The sequence below is a fragment of the Mobula birostris genome, chromosome 6 (assembly GCF_030028105.1).
Source record: "Mobula birostris isolate sMobBir1 chromosome 6, sMobBir1.hap1, whole genome shotgun sequence".
Classification (NCBI taxonomy): domain Eukaryota; kingdom Metazoa; phylum Chordata; class Chondrichthyes; order Myliobatiformes; family Myliobatidae; genus Mobula; species Mobula birostris.
In genome coordinates, this window is record NC_092375.1 from 153408989 (window position 1) to 153428844 (window position 19856).

At 41.0% G+C, this 19856-nt stretch overlaps 1 pseudogene; it reads left to right on the forward strand.

Moving 5' to 3' along the window:
• The first annotated feature begins 10642 nt into the window (after positions 1-10642).
• On the forward strand, positions 10643-17464 carry LOC140198755 (elongation factor 2 pseudogene; annotated as a pseudogene).
• Positions 17465-19856: the final 2392 nt, after the last annotated feature.

The following is a 19856-nucleotide window of genomic DNA, read 5'->3' on the forward strand; positions in this document are numbered from 1 at the left end:
TGCTTGTAAAATAATCCCTATTATTCAAAATCATGGAAAGTTGTAGTGGGGTGCTGCAAAGTGTTATTTTTATCAGTTGCTAATTTGGATTCTTACAGCTTTTTTCATATGTTACATTGTTCTTGGCCTGGGTCTTGGTTTAAATTACATGCATTCATTTTCCATGAGGAGACAAATTGAATTGTGTATCAGTTATTCTTGCATTTACTGGAATGCCCACATCATGGGGAGTTAGTTGGACTTGAAACGATGTATGAGATTTAGGCCTTTGTTTAACCAGCTACAGAAACTGGAGAATGCTTATGGGAATTATAGATGTGCTCAGAGTTGTTAATTGCAATTTTCCTGGCACAATTAGAAAACACAGCTTGTGTAATTCCAGTTACAGTACTACGTACTGACTTGCTCCATATTCCTATTGAAATTAAATGAAATGATGGTTAAATGATATGATGGTTAGGATGTTTCCATACATCTTCAAAACAAAACATTATTTACAATCAGACATGAGGAATTCTGCAGATGCTGAAAATTCAAGCAACACACATCAAAGTTGCTGGTGAACGCAGCAGGCCAGGCAGCATCACTAAGAAGAGGTACAGTCGACGTTTCAGGCCGAGACCCTTCGTCAGGACTAACTGAAGGCAGAGCTAGTAAGGGATTTGAAAGTGGGGGGGGAACGGAGATCTGAACAATCCTCTGTTCTACTTGTTAGACTCCAATGTGTACAGAAAGCTACATTCAAGATACATTAATACACATGTCATAAATATGTTGATTAGACTTTGCTGTTTCCCAAAGCAAAGCCTGAGATATATCATGTGACATAATCATCTGGATCATAAAGATATATTGTAAGCAAAAAAATCATCTTGGACCATAAAATGCCTCAGGAAAATTGTTGTTTATGAACTGTCATACAATCATTTGCAGTCATACAGACACATAAGATAGGGTCTAATAACTCTGCATGGTTGTGTGAAATGCATCCACTATGTGGTTTCATGAGTAAATTAATTTATTTAAGTGCTTGTCTGCTTTACGAGGCTGAGTTGCTGGCTCAATGCTTAACCTAACATGGTGAAACTTGTCAAGCAGCTGCTTGGATTCAAGCCCAGGACCTCTCACCCCGAAGTCCAGCACTAAGTTTCATGGGTCTTATTCAGCTAAGGAATGAACTGTTTGCTGCATTAGGGCGTGTAAACATAATCTGGTCAATGTCACCTAGGTTTGCCACTCTCTACGATCACCATCCGACACACCACAACCTAAGTTGCAGGCACCTGCATGGCTGAGTTTTGCAGCCCCACAGTTCAGCCGCCAGATTTCAACACAGGTAGAACATGGACCAGCATGGCATAGCCAACAGCACCTTGAACCAATTGATAGAAGTATCCTCGGATAACAGACGACAATACTTTCAATAATTGCATCCTCCAAATCTTCATTTTCAGTAACATTTAACATGATTGTCAATACCTTCAAATTCTTCATAGTACCTAAGTAGCAAAATGGTTTCATTTTCACTCCCGGCTGTTTCTGGCATCTCCTAGTCTGAATGCTTGAAACCCAAGTGAGCAAAAGAGCTATGAATTGACTTACTCCTTATTTCTCACCAACTATCAATGACAAAAATCACTGCTTTTTGAACACAAACATATGCAACTGATTTAGACGGTACTGCTCTGATGCTATTTAAAAACTTTTCGCTCTAAGCACAGTGTAATGTCTAAAGGCCACAGTCTCCTGCCCAATTAAGCGGCATACAGCCCAAAATAAACAAAGGGAATCCCGGCTATCTTCTTGATTCGCTTTTGTTTTTTATAAGTTGTCCCAAATATGCGGCTGCCCCAATTAACCGATGGTCCAATTAACTGGAATCCACTGTATATGTAAATGCACTCCATGAGATGAAATGTTTCTAGGGGAAACATTTGAGACCTGAAGGCATAGCTGCAGGTGGCCAGATTTGAACAGCAGAAACTGTCGGGTTTGGAGGAAATTAGCAAGATCAGAAGAAATAAGACTGTGCAGGGATCTGGCAGCAATGGAGAGTGAGGTATCACTTAACCAGAAGCCCATATAGGCAGGTAATGAGGGGACAAAGTAGGGTGCAGGTTTATACATGGACTGAGAAGGTTTGGTTGGCCTCTAGTTTATTGAGAGTAGATCAGGAGGATGGCTATCGGATTAGGTAAATGTAAACACGCAGTAACAAAGACACAATGAGGCTTTCAGCAGCAGATGAGCTGAGACGGTCCAGACTCAGTTCATCTCCTACACAGTAAACAAGAATATTAAGTATAATTTATAATGCTTAAATTGCAAAACATAAATATGTCATTGTCATGGCATTTATATTCAGCTGCTAAATAGATAATATATTTAGTATTTCAAAAGGTGAAACTCCTACTTTTAAACAGTACCAGATCTGAGATTCTTGGGCCTTTCAGAATTGATGGCAGAATTTCCAAATCAGTCTTGACTGGGTGGCATATTTTGCCAGACAGCAACCAATCATTGGCTGAAATCAATACAATTTTAAGCATCTTATTATCCATTTGAGTGGCACGGCTAATAAATCCTACAGGACTATTCAATACAACTGAATAACACAATTTCATTTTGATTATTCATTAAAATATGCACTCACAGAGTGCACATTAATATACATCTTTGTTGGAGACTTTCCAGTAAGTAAGTTAGAACATTTGTTTAACAAACATTATCAAACCACTTAAGATATTAGCTGACTTTTTTCTCCGGGAGGAATCTGATGGAAGCTACAGATTCTATGCTGAACACCTACCATTGTAATTGTAATAAAGAAATATGAGGTCTGAATGGCAGAGGAGTGACCATTCTCAACAAGATTTATTTCTTTATAATGGTAAGGAAAAAGCCCGTAACATGGACTGTGATTACACTTTATTTTACTCTCATGCAGACTAAGGAATTTAATGTTACTGGCTGTAGCATTTCATCATTGTTCATGTTAAACTCTTTTTAGGTACTATTTCAAAGAAGCAATTAATCCATTTAAAATACATAGGTTAATGGTTGTGCAAAGGGCAAGTCTATCAATGAACAACTGAGCAAATTAAACCGGGAACATAAACTCCTTAGGGACAAGAGAAAGCTTTACACCCTACGTGTTAGTCTTCATTTGATAGTTCAGCCCCAGTTATGAACCGTGACAGTATTGACCTGAATCCATTTTTTCACCAGCTTTACAGATTTTCCCCTAATGTCGATCTCAATGACTTTCTTTGGCAATTTATTCCAAGCATTTGTTTCCCTGTGCCTGATAAACATCTGTCACTTTGTTTGTTATAGGAAATCGATGGTACTTTAAAAATGTTCCTTTGAACATAACAATACAGGAACAATCTGTGCCGAGCATGATGCCAATTTAAACAGCACATCTGACTGCATATGGCCTATATTCCACCATTCCCTGTCTGTTCATGAGTCTAGCTAAATACCTCTTAAACCTTGCTATCATATGTCGTTCCACCACTTCCCCTGGCAGCCCATTCTTGGTACCTACCAACTGTGTTTAAAAAAATTTCTTGCCTTACATACCTCCTTCAAATGTTCTCTCTCTCACCTTAACTTCATGACTTCCCGACTTTTGTGTTCAGTTCCCAAATCGTGAAGATAACTATGCCGCATGCTTTCTTTGCCACCCTGTCTCTCTGCATTGCCACTTTAGGAAGTGTTGGACTTTCATCCCAAGCTCTCACTGTACATTTTTTAACTTAACTTTTCATATTTTTGTGCTTTCACCACCTAATGATATTTGCTTGGAACACTGTAAACTGCACTGTTATGTTTTTGTAACTGGAAAACTAATTGAAAGAGACACAGTAGTGTAGTGGTGAGCACAATGCTTTACAGTGCCAGAAACCGGGGTTCAATTCCCGCCTCTGTCTGTAAGGAGATTGTACTTTCTCCCCTGGACCGCATGAGTTTCCTCCGGGTGCTCCGCTTTCCTCCCACAGTTCAAAGGTGTACCGGTTGGTAAGTTAATTGGTCATTGTAAATTGTCCTGTGATTAGGCTTGGGTTCATTCTGGAGTTGCTAGGGGATGCAACTTGAAGGCCAGAAGGGCCTTTTCCACACTGTATCTCAATGAATAAATAGAAAGCAAAGGGAGCCCAGGATAAACATGTGTACTTCATGTTTTACTTCAGTCAGCAATGCACATATGAAGTGGTGGGATAATGATATCTGTCATTCATGACAGAGAAGCTGACAGCGATGCAGGTGGATGCTTTCCTGGTGTCATGGATTCTTGATTACCTGACTGGCAGACCACAGTACGTGTGCTTGCAACACTGTGTGTCCGACAGAGTGATCAGCAGCACTGGGGCTCCACAGGGGACTGTCTTGTCTCCCTTTCTCTTCACCATTTACACCTCGGACTTCAACTACTGCACAGAGTCTTGTCAAATTCAGAAGTTTTCTGATGACTCTGCCATAGTTGGATGCATCAGCAAGGGAGATGAGGCTGAGTACAGGGCTACAGTAGGAAACTTTGTCACATGGTGTGAGTAGAATTATCTGCAGCTTAATGTGAAAAAAGACTAAGGAGCTGGTGGTAGACCTAAGGAGAGCCAAGGTACCGGCGACCCCTGTTTCCATCCAGGGGGTCAGTGTGGACATGGTGGAGGATTACAAGTACCTGGGGATACGAATTGACAATAAACTGGACTGGTCAAAGAACACTGAGGCTGTCTACAAGAAGGGTCAGAGCCATCTCTATTTCCTGAGGAGACTGAGGTCCATTAACATCTGTTGGATGAAGCTGAGGATGTTCTAAGAGTCTGTAGTGGCCAATGCGATCTGTTTGCTGTTGTGTGCTGGGGCAGCAGGCTGAGGGTAGCAGACACCAACAGAATCAACAAACTCATTCGTAAGGCCAGTGATGTTGTGGGGATGGAACTGGACTCTCTGACGGTGGTGTGTGAAAAGAGGATGCTGTCCAAGTTGCGTGCCATCTTGGACAATGTCTCCCAGCCACTACATAATGTACTGGTTGGGCACAGGAGTACATTCAGCCTGAAACTCATTCCACCGAGATGCAAAACAGAGCGTCATAGGAAGTCATTCCTGCCTGTGGCCATCAAACTTTACAACTCCTCCCTTGGAGGCTCAGACACCCTGAGCCAATAGGCTGGTCCTGGACTTATTTCATGGCATAATTTACATATTACTATTTAACAATTTATGGTTTTATTACTATTTAGTTATTTATGGTGCAACTGTAATGAAAACCAATTTCCCCCGGGATCAATAAAGTATGACTATGATGTACTTTTACATATAACCCGGAATGAATTGTGTAAACAACAACGAATGCTTAATCAAACAAAATATTTACAATGTTACTCAAATATTATTGAAATCCATCATTGGGGATATCTTCAAGGGGTAGCTCAAGAAGTTAGCATCCTTCATTAATGATTCTCACCATTTGGGAAATGCCTTCTTCAAATTATTAATATCAGTGAGGAGGTTCGGGTGTCATGCTGTGCTCTCCAAGGACTGGACCAAGGTGCGAGCAACAGCAGGCTTTCTCTGTCACAGAGGTCGCCGGCACCGACTCAGTCCAGGATCTGCGGATGTCAGGCTCACGACCCGACCCAGGATCTCCAGGAGGAGACAGAAACAAAAGGTTCAACAAAGGAATATCAACAGAGCCTTGGCGGAGTGGCGGAGTGACGGAGTGACTGAGTGACATGACAGAAATGCTTCATTCTTTCCAACACAATAACTCTGCTGAGGCACTAAACAGGGGTCCTCTTTAAATAATCATGGAATGCAGGAATCCCATGCCAGTCACAATTAGCTTGACCAGATTAAACCAAAAGCACAAGGGCTTAACTGCTGTAGTTAAAATAACAATTAGTAAATACAGGTGACCAAGAATCCTAGAAGATCGATGTTCTATGGCAAGCTACAGGGCTCATGACAACAGAAGCCTGGAACCCCAAACTCAATGATTCAGGAACAGCTTTTTCCTCTCTGCCATCAGATTTCTGAGTGGTCTATGAAACTATTAGTACAACCTTACTGTATATTTTCTTTTGCACTATTTATTCTTTTTGTAATTTGAAGTAATGTTATATCTTTGCACTATTAAACAGCAAATTTCATATCAAATAAGGCAGTGGTAACTAACCTGATTCTGATTCTCCCTGAATATATTTAAATATTCCACATACACCAAATCGAAGTCTTTCATTTCTGAAGAAGCTTCCCTCCATCAGTTTTGTTTCCTTCTGTTCTGGAGAAGAGCTTGATTGCCCTCTCCCATGTCCTCTATTCTTATCCCCATCACCAGGTATCCAGAATTGGTGGCAGTACTACAGTAGCATCTGAACAATGTGCAAGGCCACAATGTAATCCTTTTGACCTCTCAGCATTAATTTCTTTGTTTTCTATTCATTCACTTTCATAATACCCAGTTTAGTAATATTGTGGTCAAATATTGCTTATTTGAATGGTTGAGCATTTAAACTGGTGCTTAGTAGCATACCAAGTAACAATGATCCAGCCTCGTATCCCTTTTACCAATCAACTTTCTAGCTTTTAGCTCCATCCCTCCCCCTCCTGTCTTCTCCTATCATTTTGGATCTCCCCCTCCCCCTCCCACTTTCAAATCTCTTACTATGTTTTCTTTCAGCTAGTCCTGACGAAGGGTCTTGGCCCAAAACGTCGACTGTACCTCTTCCTATAGATACTGCCCGGCCTGCTGCGTTCACCAGCATTTTATATGTGTGTTGCTAACAATGATGATAGTCTTTTAAAAACTCATTACCTCAGGATCTTCAGTTGTATTTGGCTGTGAGATTATTATTTGTGTTTACTTAGCACTTGAAGCCTATTACTATGAGATTAATGAATCATCGGCATCATATTTATTTTCATTTACAATGATCACAAATTATTCCATACAAGTAAAGGCATTGATTCAGTTAGGAAAATATGCAAAAACTCATTGTGCCAGGCAATGTGCTGTTCAGCTGGCACAATATTAATAATGGACCAGGGATTTCCAGGATTGTGTATCATTGAATTTCCTCCTTAGTACTTCACACTGAGATGGGAAAATCAGTCAAAGATAGTTTTCATATTGTGGGCATAACTGTACCACACACTTGGAAAGAATTCCAATACCACTATTATTAATGGATTCATAATTCATTTTCAAGTTTGAATCTCTTTTCTACTGATAAATCAAGATAAAGAGGCAGAATTTTCAGACAGGGTATTGCTGAAACTGGAAGGATTAAAGCACTAGGTGAGATGAATGAGGAAGAAGCACTGAGGCATATAAAGTACAGATTCCAGTGCAAGAGCAGATGTTAGGTGCCTGTTGGTTGAGCTGCAAGGAAAGTTAAGACATCAGACTATGGATCAAGGCTGGGCTGTGAGCACAGTGATGGAGCTGGCTGCCAGTTCCAAGCTGAAAGGACAATGTCAACTTGCGTGCAAAGCCCCCTATCGAGTTGCTTGACTCCTCCAGACCTCCTGACTTTAAGCTGGGCAATATCCATATGTAGCCTTATTCATTAAAGTCCTCATCTGTCACTTATTGAACAGAACCTGTGGACAGTGTTCACCCTCAATGTAATGGCATCAGTATTAGCTTTCTTCTCTGCCCTAGAGGTGATCTTTGAACATAATAAGTAAGAGTATTTGGCCCAGCAGGCCTGCATCAAGACCATGACTGATTTTCTACATCAGTGGCATTTTCCAGTAATATTCCTTTAATATGCAGAAATCTATCAATCTCTGTTTCAAATGAATACAAAGACTAAGGTTCCACAGATACCAAGGTCGAGGATTCCCAAGGTTCGCCACTATCAAGCTGAAATAATTTCACCCATTATTCTTTAACTATATCATCTGACTCATGATTGGTCTCACAGTGACAGAGCAAACTGGTGGAGGAACTCAGCTGGTCAGTGAACCTGTGGTTGGGGGGAAGAAATTGTAAATGTTTTTAGGTCTTGACCGAGCCCTGATACAGAGTCTTGACCTGAAACAATGACAATTCCTCTCCACTAGCACCTTGCCCCACATTCCAGCAGCTGCAGTCTCAATGTGACAGCTAAACAATGCTCTAGATTACATAGCATTGTCCTCTCAGCTCTTTGTTGCATGTGTGAAATCAGATGATGTTGGGTCTTCCTCATCACTGCCTTCTTAATCCTCTTCTGCTCCCTGGCCAGGCTGCAGTTCTTGGGTGGCTGTGAAGGAGGAGGCTCAATAGTGTACAGAGGATGAGAAAGCAGGGAAGAGGAGAGAGGTGTGACACTATGCATCGTGGAAATAGAGAAAGAGCAGGATGAAAGGAGTGGATTGAGAGATTCATTAACACATCATCTTGGATGGATTCAGTTGCACCACTGATGATCACCCTTCAGTATTGGTCAGCATCGCTTTCTTCACTGGGGATTGAAGCAAGCTGGTGTGCCTGGTCCTCTCCCATTAGTTCTTTCCCCCTTCAGTTTTGTGCATGAGATAGGGAAGTATCGGACTGAGTTTTTTATCACCATGGCAGACAAGGACAGGTAAGTCAAATCTTTGTCTGATGGTAAGAGTATCAAAATCAATAGACTTAATGTTAAAAGTAATTTTACAGGGGATCTGAGGGGTAAGTTTTACACAGAAAGTGGCTGCCAGTGGTGATAATAGGATCAAATACAATTATTAGCGTTAATTCAAAGTTCAAAATAAATATATTATCAAACTATAAGTCACCAAGCATTCAAAGTAGAACAAAGAAATACAATAGAATCATGAAAAATCTACATACAAACACAAACTGACAAGCAACCAAAGACTGAAAAACAAGACAGACTGCAAATATAAAACAAAATATATAATAATAAAAATAATAATAATAATAAATAATGTTAAGAACATGAGTTGTAGAGTCCTTGAAAGAGGGTCCGTAGGTTGTGGAATCAGTTGAGTGTTGAGGTGAATGAAGAGACACTTGATTTGAAAAGGCGAAGTAGGATATGATCCTGAGAGGGGATTTGACATTACTATGGATAAGCAGGAAGCTCAGCATGGACGTGATGCATCAAAGTGCTTCCTTCTAAGAGAATCTGATTCTATGATGATAATAACTAGTTGTGAATACAAATTGGGAGAGGGGTTATAAGTTTTGTTAATTCTATACTGACAGGGTAAAGTGCTCAAAAGGTGCTAATGAATGCTGATTGATGTAGAAATCTAGAAGGTGAGCAATGAACAGATGCAAAATCAGTGGTGGATAAATCTGAGGTTACATTTGCTGAATCTGAAATGTGGGGACAGCTGTACTATTTCTGATCACTTGTGTGAAGTCCTTAGACCTGCTGATCTATATCCTCGAGATCAGACTCCTGTAATTGCACTCTACAGCAATCTGCTTCCTTTAGCTTCTCATTTGCTCAGCTGTGTGTCTGGATGCCCGCCTGACCCTGTGCATTGCCTCCACAATGTATTCTCAAGACTAGGTGCTTGCTCTCTCCAATACCTCCCAGACTACATCCAGCTCCAAAATAACTCCCAGAGCTTTCTTTATATATAACACCCCTTTCAACAGGGCTGTCTGGCTTTAAAAGAGTGAAAGCCAGCTTTAAACGACGTATTTGCTTTGAACGTTTCTCTTTTTCCCCACCAGCTTAGGCATCCAGTCAATCAACAATGCTAGCTGGGCACAGAATACATTTTAATGAGCAATTAATACAAACATGCAGTGCTGTCTGCAGTACTTCAAAAAGTCTTGGAGTAATTGCACATCATAATGCATGTGCCTCTTTTCAGGAGCTATATATATCCAATGGTCCTAATTCGAAGTGCATAACAGGCTCTGTGTGACAAGTTGAAAGCATGATTTGTTTGCTTTGCAGCAACCACTTTCCTTTGACAGAGAAGGATGCAAGAGGAATAGAGAAGCCAGCAGCACTTGATAAGACACTAAAGCAACAGGTACAATATGGGTAACTGCACATGATATGGAAAAGACTGCTGGCATTATATTCCATTGATTAAGAGCACAGTGCCTGGCAATTGGCATGAGACTGGAGAGGCATTGTCTGGAAAATGTATTTAACTACATAGCAACATAAAGGAAGAAATATGAAAAAACAGGAAATCAGAATTTGGAAACTGAAATCTGCATGAGGAAATAGGAGATGTGCACACATTAAGGATTTACACCTAGGGCTAAGGCTACGTCCACACTAGACTGGATAATTTTGAAAACGCCAGTCTCAAGTAAAAACGATAGGTGTCCACACCAGGCGTTTTTGAAAATACCTCCGTCCACATTAAAACAGGTATTTGGGCGAATCTCGTCCTACTGGGCATGCACAGGACACATCTACAGAAAACAACTGAAGAAGAGGCGGTATTTTATTTCCGTTTCCGCTGCGGCCTTGTGCTATTTCCGTTGGTCAAAAACTGGAGTATCTACAACAACAGCGAAAGAAAGTATTCAACAATGTCTGTGAGGGATACAAAGAAAACCTCCATTGGAAAAAGTAGGCCAAACTTCTTCGTTTGGACAGACAATGAAGTCGAGCTGCTTCTGCGAGTTACAAACGACTACAAAGTCAGCAAAGCAGTGGAGAACATGGACTGGGAATCGTGCCAAACCAAATACAACGACATCCTCGACCGCTATAAAGAACAGTACCTCGCGGCAGAGCAGTCGGAATCTCTGGTTAAGGACTACCCGCACAAATTGGACGACATAATCAAGACAATTATTGTAACCAAACTTCAGGCGATTCACCACAAATACCAGCAGGCAGTGGACGCGGGACGAAAAAGTGGACACGGTAGAGTCATTGTACTGTACTTTGAGTTATGTGAGCAGATCTGGGGGGGGGGGCTCACCAGCCACCACGGCAATTCAAGGCGGCATTGAAACCTGCGATTTGGAGGATAGGGTCGACACACATCACAGCGACCGATGTACAGCCTCTTCACTCGCTTCGACGAGTATGCCCAACTCCGACGGTTTGGACCAAGCAGCAAGTGATGGCTGCGGCATGTTTGGCGTCAAATCTCGCCGCAAAAGACTTGCTGCACGTTTGTCCAGTTACAGACTGGAAAAACTTAAAAAGAAATTGCCAAACGATGGACAGCTGTTGGCTCTCACGCAGGAGAACTTAAAACTAAAGAAGCAAATACTGGAGCGTATGGAGGCAACCGACAGGGAGTTCACGGACAGTATGACCCGGCTGACGACGAACATTGAAAAACTGACTAACTCTGTTGCAGAAGGATTTGCAATGATGAGGAATATGATGGCTTCCCCCTAGTACTTTTCACCACCACAATACCAGCCTCACAGCCACTACAATAGCTACACATACGGACACACAGACCCCCGGGTGGCCCCACCAACATCATCCCCACTCCCACAGAGGGGTCACCCTGGAAACGTTTCCTACAGCCACAGTCTCTTCACCAATGAAAGGGACGACAGCTACAATGAAATGCAATAAGTTTTGTTACTGGGCAAAAGTGAAATTTGCTGTTACCTCATTTGTTTGCCTTTACTTTTGCCATGTATTTCAGTATTATTTTGCTGTATTTAACAAGTGCAGTGAAACGAGTTACTGGGCAAAAGTGATTTTATTTTTACCTGAGTAAAAGTGAAACTTACAATTTTCCTTTTGTGGCCTTAACATTTTCACATCTATGCCAAACATAAGCTAGTACTTAAAATGACATTTTGGAAGTAGTGACAATTGCACCTATTGAATGTTTGCACAAGCAATACAATAATGAACCACCTTGTTAAATGTATAAAACATGCCTGCATCAGTGTTATCTTGTATTTCCATACTATGTTACATTAGGCTGTTACACATCTATTGTCAGAGAAGCACTTGCATAAGTAGGTAAACCACGTTCATACAAACAAGGACAGAAAATAGGGCAAAGTGAGTATACTTATTTATTCAGTAAGTTATGAGTCAAAGTATTTGTTGAGTACATTTCTAACTCTTCTGGCTTCAGTCTCAATGCCGTGTGCTCTGAAATTGTTAGGTTGTGTGGGGGGTTGAAATTCTCTGTCATACTGCAAAGCTGCAGTAACATTCTGCTCAGGAACAGTCTCTTTGTTTGTCTCACAGAAATTGTGCAGCACAAAGCATGCATAAATAACAAAGGGAAGCTCCTCCATATTTATGTCCATTGCTCTGTGCAGAGCACCAGGTCTTGCCTTCAAACGTCCAAAAGAGCATTCAATTACCATTCTTGACTTGCAGAAGGACATGCCAAAGTACTGTTCCTGTGGGGTCACACCACTGTTAGTGTACTGTTTCATAGTATAAGGCATCAGGGGGTATGCAGGGTCTCTCAGCAAAAAAAAACAGGAATGGCATCTTCACCCTCCACCACAACTTGTCTGTAAGAGGGGATCCTCTCGTTTTTCAAGTAGTCATTAATTTCTGAATTTGCAAATATACGAGCATCATGGACACTGCCTGGCCATTTCACAACATCCATAAAGCAGAATTTGTAATCACATGTAGCCTGTACGTTCAAAGAAAATCTGCCCTTTCTGTTCAGGTAATCTGTGGAGTTTGTTGTAGGCTGTTTAATTTCAATATGTGTTCAATCAACCACCCCCAAACACTGCGGCATGCCGTGAGCATGGTGGAAGTTGGTTACTAGGTACCACACTGCAGACTCTGTGCGTGGGATCTTGATATATGCAGGGCCCAGATGTACAGTTATAGCCTTGCTAATTACCTTGGACACCACCTGCCTTGATAATCCGAACGTGTTAGCCATTTTCCTGAGCCTTCCTTTGTCGCTTAGGTAGTACAAAGTGCATGCGACCTTTTTAACCATATCCACCGGTGATCTCATTCGTGTTGTCTGGCCTTCAATGTGGGGGTATAATAGTTCGCTTAGACGAAGCAAGGAGCTCCTGGACATTTTAAAGTTATCACACCATTCTTCAGGAACCACAACTTCATTTGCTAAATTGTCCCATCACACACTAGTTCGGCCAGGTCGTCTCCAAAACCGCCGGTCTTTGTACAGTTGATACAACGTTGACGTTGTGCAGATCCATTGCACAGCAACTGTGAGAACAAACAACACCTTTTTATATGTAGATATACATATCTGTACGTGGTAGATAGCTATGTTTAACTCCAAACAAGCTATTAATGTAGACAAGAAAGTAAACAACACATGCATGAAACCGTCCGCCATTGTTGTTGTGAAATGCCGCGCTGCCGCCACTATCTGTTCCGGCACGTCATTACAGCATTTTTAAAAATAGCTGGTTACCCCATACACACTATGCTCAATATTAGGCATTTTCAGATTTATTCACTCTGGCGAGCATTTCTGAAAAGCTCTATTTTCGGGGGAGGAAAATGCTGTTTCAGTGTGGATGGAGGGTCAAAACGAAGAAAAAAAGCTTTGTTTACGGATTTATCTGGTCTAGTGTGGATGTAGCCTAAGTGAGATCTACAGGTGAGAGGCAGCAGGCCAAGCAGCATCTATAGGAAGAAGTACTGTCGACATTTCGGGCTGAGACCCTTCGTCAAGTCCTGTCGAAGGGTCTCGGCCCGAAATGTCAACTGTACTTCTTCCTATAGATGCTGTCTGGCCTGCTGCGTTCCACCAGCATTTTGTGTGTTTGCTTGAATTTCCAGCATTTTCAGATTTTCTCATGTCTACAGGTAAGAGTTGGGGGAACCTCTATTCAAAATTAGACGGGGATGTCTCCAAATGTAAGGAGGGGGTATTTACTCAGAAAAATAGAGGTATGAATGTATGCTTGTTTCTAATAAAGAAAAAATCTGGCATGGGTAAACACTAGCACATTTTATTTGGAACACATTTCAGCCAACATGTGTGCGAACGACTCACCAATGTCAGTTCTGATTCCAGGGTGAATGACCCACATTGCCCACCGGGAACTGTAGTTCTTTATTACGTAGAAGTATAACAACACACCTTTCCACTTTAAAGAAAAACAAACACAATACTATGTCCTCATAAATCTACAAGGAACAATAATCTTATCCAACAAAGATATTTACATTAACTTCAATTGCAATGAGCAATAATACTCTCTTCTTCACTCATCAAATTTCAATCAGTATCTGAGGTGGTTTGCTGATCCTTTCTAGTCTGCATAGATTTGTTTCAACAGATGTATTGCTTTCATTTGCTATGTTAATATTAGTGTCTTTCTGAGAACTCTGATCAACATGTTCATTTTTTACATCTGCTGGCCCCTTTGGTGTACTGGCTGTTGACGTGTCACAGCAATGAGTTTGAGCTTGTAGTCATATGTTCTTTCTCAGAGGTGTGCCTCATTCCAAATGGATCTGGTAGGAATGTAGAGCTAATTCCTCTTGCACCTACCCTATCCTTGCTTGGACCATGTGCCAAAATTGTGATCTCGGACTCACACCTGATCCCATGGCTTCAGGACTGGTAAGCTTTTTTGCAGTCTTGTCATGATACTGTTTCTATGTTTCCTTCCCTTTCTCTTTTGCCAATTTGACCATTCAAGCTCCTTTAGGTGTCAACAGATTTTCGTGCACTGGAAGGTTAGCTCGTATGCATCAATCCATCAGCATTTGGGCTGGTGAAAGTCCATTCTGCAGTGGTGTACTTCGATAAATCATTAGACTTCTGTGGAAATCCTCTTGTCCATCTTGTGCTTTCTTCATGAGGCCTTTCACAACCTTGTCCTAACTCTCTGTTAGGCCATTAGAATTTGGGTGATGTTGGCTTAAAGTTACATGTCAAAGCCCCCAATCATTTGCAAAGGATTCAAATTCAGAGTTCAAAAATTGTGGGCCATTGCTTGATACTTCTTCACATAGAATTTCATGCCTCTCAAACAAAACTTTCAGGAAAATGATGACTGCTTTGCTGGATATTGATTGCAGTGTTACAAACCCTGGGTAATTGGAAAAGTAGTTTATTACAACAATATGACTCTTCCCATTACAATCAAACAAATCCACTTCAACTTTGAAGTATGGCCTGTCTGGTACAGGGTGTGAAGTAAGCAGTTCTGCTTGCTGCTTTGGCTTGTAGGTAAGGCATATTTCAGATGAAGCAGTGGTCTGGCTGATGTCTTGATTCATTCTTGGCTAGTACATCACTTCACGAGCTCTATGTTGTCAATATGCTGAAGCAGGGACTCAATCGCAGACCAAGTATTGTGTGCGCACTGTGATATTTACTGAGTAACAAATCCAAGGGGGCAAAAAAGTTGGCATCAAAGTTTAGATGCAGATCAAAAATTCCTGAGAAATCCAAAAACCAGAATCAGGAAATAGGCAGAATCGATATTCGGATGGACAGAGTTCAGATACAAATGCTGGAAAGGCTCAGGAAAACTCACTGGCGCAATCTGGCAACAAACTGGTGAAAACTCAGGGCTAAAATACACTGAGCAATAAACAGAGAGGCAGATGATAGATGGAGCACGATGAGACAGAATTGGCAGCAAAACAGGTAATAATGAAATACAGGTGAGAGGTGGAGTATTCAGTAATACTTGTAATGGGACTGGAGTAGAACAGGAGCAGGGACAGGAGCGCATGGCAATACAAAACTACAGAATGATGGCTAGGGGGAAAACACACAAAAAGACAAAGTTTAACTGAGATACTAGCATACATTTACATTTTTCCACTCCCAGGTGCCCTTCATGCGTCTTCTGGAGCATTTCCTTCTGTAGTGACACTGGAATCACAAATCTGTTCCCTTTGACAACCATATATTCCACTACTGACAGTTCAGCTGTGCATGCCCAATAATCCTAAATACACTTTGGACAGTCATTCTTCATTGCTGACTATCCTTTCTGTATCATCTCTTTGGGTACTTCCATTGTTTCATCCATTCCTACTGGTTTCCTAATCTTCTCTGTTCTATCAAGAATACTGGAATGGAGGTGACAATCATATCAACATTAGTTCTTAGTCATTCTTGTTGACTGCTCGAGACAGAGTATCAGCAGCAAACATATATTTTCCCAGTGTGTATATCATCTTCATGTCATATTTATGCAACTTTATCAACATGTACTGTATCCTCATTGGACAGTCATTCAGTGGTTTGGTCATAATTGAGACCAATGGTTTATGGACTGTCTCCACTTCAAAAGGATGTCCATAGATACGTTGACAGAACCTTTTTCATGCGTATGTGTTGGCAAGAAGCTCTTTCTCTATCTGTGCATAGTTGGGTTCCACATTTGTTAAAGCCCTTGATGCATAGGCCACAGGTTACCATGTGACATCATGCTGCTGCGGTAGTACTGCACCACCACGGCCATACTGGGACGTATCAGGCAAGATCCTTGTACATCTTTCTGGATTGTAAAACTTCAATGTGAGCTCTTCAGTTAGGGCTCTTTTCAGCATCTGGAAAATATATGTTTGCTGCTGATCCAAATCATGGACTTCAGGCAAGATGGAAGTCCTACACCTGAAGCCCATCCAAAGAATCATTCTAACGATAGGTCGTTGTGTGGAGCCTGTTGAGGATGGTGCCTTGTGGAAATATTGTGGGGCTTATTGGGGTTGATCAATTTCTTGTGAAGACTGGTTCCATTACCACTTATGATCAAGCTCACAACTTAAGAGTGAAGGAATTCAATTCAGTCCTGTTGTGTGTGTTGCAGTTGAAACCAGGAACCCAGATGATCTGCCCAAATTGGTTGAAGGTTTGAGGCGTCTTGCCAAGTCCGATCTAACAGTCTAGTATATAATTGAAGAATCCAGTGAACACATCATTGCTGGTGCAAGTAAACTTCAATTGGAAATCAGCCTGGAAGATCTTGAAGAGTTCCATATTTGCATTCCTATCAAGAAATCTGGTCTTATTGTTCCTTGTTCCTTATTATGAGAAGGTTACTGAGGAATGTAACATGATCTGCATGTCCAAGTGTCTCAACAAACACAACCAGCTGCATATGAAGGCATGGCCATTATCTGAGGGCCTACCAGAAGACATCAATTAGGGTGGGATCATTGCCTATCAAGAGCTCAAACAGCAAGTCAGGTATCTTGCTGAGAAATATGAATGGGATGTCACTGAGGCCTGTAAGATCTGGACCTGATGACACAGGTCCAAATATCCCAGCTGATGTGACTAAGGGAGTCCAATATCCAAATGAAATCAAGGACACTGTTGTTGCTGGATTTCAGAGAGTCCTGTACAATTTGATATTCGTGATGTAAACCTACATGCTGATGCTATCCTCCATGGTGGTGGTCAGATCATTCCCACTGCCTGGAGATACCTGTATGCCTGTGTAATGACTGCCCTACCTAGAATCATGGAACCTGTCTACCTGCTCGAGATTTAGTTTCCAGAGAAGGTGGTTGGTGGCATCTGTGGTGTACTGAACAGGATACATGGTCATGTTTTTAAAGAATCCCCCTTCTGAAGCCATGTTATGCTTGTTCTTAATAAAGACAAACCTGACATAGGTAAACACTAGTACACTGTTCAACGAGTATGCGTGCGACCAGCTCACCTTCAAGACTTCCTGTACTGGGATGAACCGCTTACATTGCCCACTGGGAACTGAAGTTCTTTATTACGTACACACATAATAATACAGGAGCAACCACCTCTTAAAGTAAGTGCGATCTACACATGTAGGAAGGAGAAAAATCAAATTCAATGGAGCACATGGAATGGAAGGAGTTGTAGAAAAATTAATCTGCGACTAAAGCAGAACTGGTCAAAGTTACGGTCTTGGATCAGTTTTGAATTTCTTTAACACCTACCCTACCATTGTAACTCAGCTGTTCTGGATCCTGATGCATGTTCATTTCTATTGCCAATTACATTTTATATACTGTACAATCACACATTTCACTTATCTAAAGAGAACTATTTTATCTTACATTACTGTTGAAAGATAGAAATTGTAAATATCTGAAGAAATACTTATCAGAGTTTGAACTGATGAAAATGTAATCACCCTGAGAGAACTGTAAAGGAAAGACAAATGAAGGATGCAAAGCATCTTAGCAATGAGAAAGACAGCACTGGAAACCAAACAGTGCAGTGGTTAAAATGGATGTCCCTTCACTCTGAGCTAGGAATTGATTCAGGACATAAACAATGGACTAAAAATGTTACTTCACTCTGCTTATGTGCAAGGGTTAGAGCATTGAATATTGCTGCACAGTACAGGCATTTTGGCCCGCGTTGTTGTGTCGACCTTTTGACCTACTCCAAGATCAATCTAACCCTCCCACATAACCTTTGACATTTCTTTTATCCATGTGCCTATCTAAGAGTCTCTTAAAAATCCCTAGTGTATCTGCCTCTATCACCACCCCTGGCAGTGAGTGCCATGCTTAAAGTTCATCACCATTGTTCCTGATACTTCTTGCATTAAAGTAAACATATTTCAACCCATCCAGCTGTCTGCGTTTATGCCCTGCACATTGTCTATCCTTCCTTCCTCTCTCTCTCTCTACATGCTGCATCAACCTTTATACCAAATGACCCATCACTCTGGTTCTATCCCTCTGCTAACCTCACCTAAACTCTCCCCAATGGCTCCAACCAACCTGAAAACAAGGACATGGGTCCCATTCAACTTCAGGTGTAACCCATTCCATTTGTACAGGTCATATCTACCCCGAAAAGATTCCATTAATGTGCGATGTAATTAGGTTGGATGTGAAATGAGTCTAAATGACCATTAGCCATCTTCTTGATGGTTATAGACATTCACTGGAGTGTCACAATCTTTAAACTGACTCAGAAAAGATAAGGAAAGGCCTATGGAAATAAATGGATTTGTCTCACTTCTACAGTAGGTTATACATCTGTTGAGAGTTTCCCTGCTATTCTGTGTGAGCACCCTGGAGCCACCACCCATCCTTCTATTCTCTCCATCTTATGAACATTCCAGACTTATGTCCAACTCACCACAAACAAAACAGGGTATGATGTGAAGAAATTCCTCCCATTACCTTAGATTGAACCTTAGATTCATCCAACCAGTAAGTGCTGGCAGTTTGAGAGTATGGGTTAGAGTATCTTCTGCTCTGGCACTCAGGTTCCTTCTTAAATGAGCACAAGTGCCAGCTAAGTTAACCAATTAAAAATGATGACAGAAGTACAATGGTGAATTGTTTGCTATGTGTTGACAGTCAAATTACTGTGCAGCTATTCCCATGGTCTACTGTTAGGCATGTGCATAAATCATCTCTTAGAATGGAGACAATTATTGTAGGAGAAACCAGAAACTTGTGGGATTATGATAGTACTTGTGTACCAAAGGTGAAAGTACAAAATAAATTAGAATACTTATGTTTATTCAGTCAGTGCCAAAAAGAAATAAATAAATGTCATTAATTCTTTTGATTCTGTGGCAAAAAGTCACGTACTTTTCCTCTGCTATTCTAACACAGGAATACCATTTGTGTCTGTACAGCTTTTCACAGGCATTCCTGTGTAATTAAGATCTGTCTTTTAACTTTGGCTTCACTCTTTCAGTTATATTGTAGGTTGTGATTATTACCAAATCAGTGCTGTTACTTGGAGACACTAGAGCAGCCTTTCTCAACCCTTCTGCCCTGGAGGAACCCTTGAAATAATTTTCAGATCTCAGGGAACCCCTGCGTAAAATTATTATATCTACAGCTCACGGTACTTTAGTGTGATCAGTAAGTTGTAGATGTAATAATCCAAAAATAATTGTCAATGCTCTTTTGAGTAGAGAATGAATTTTAGACAACCTTTCTAAAATTTGAAAAAAGACAAGTAGTTAAGCTTAGCTTACATTTCTTGAAATTAATCTCTTTCTTTCCCTT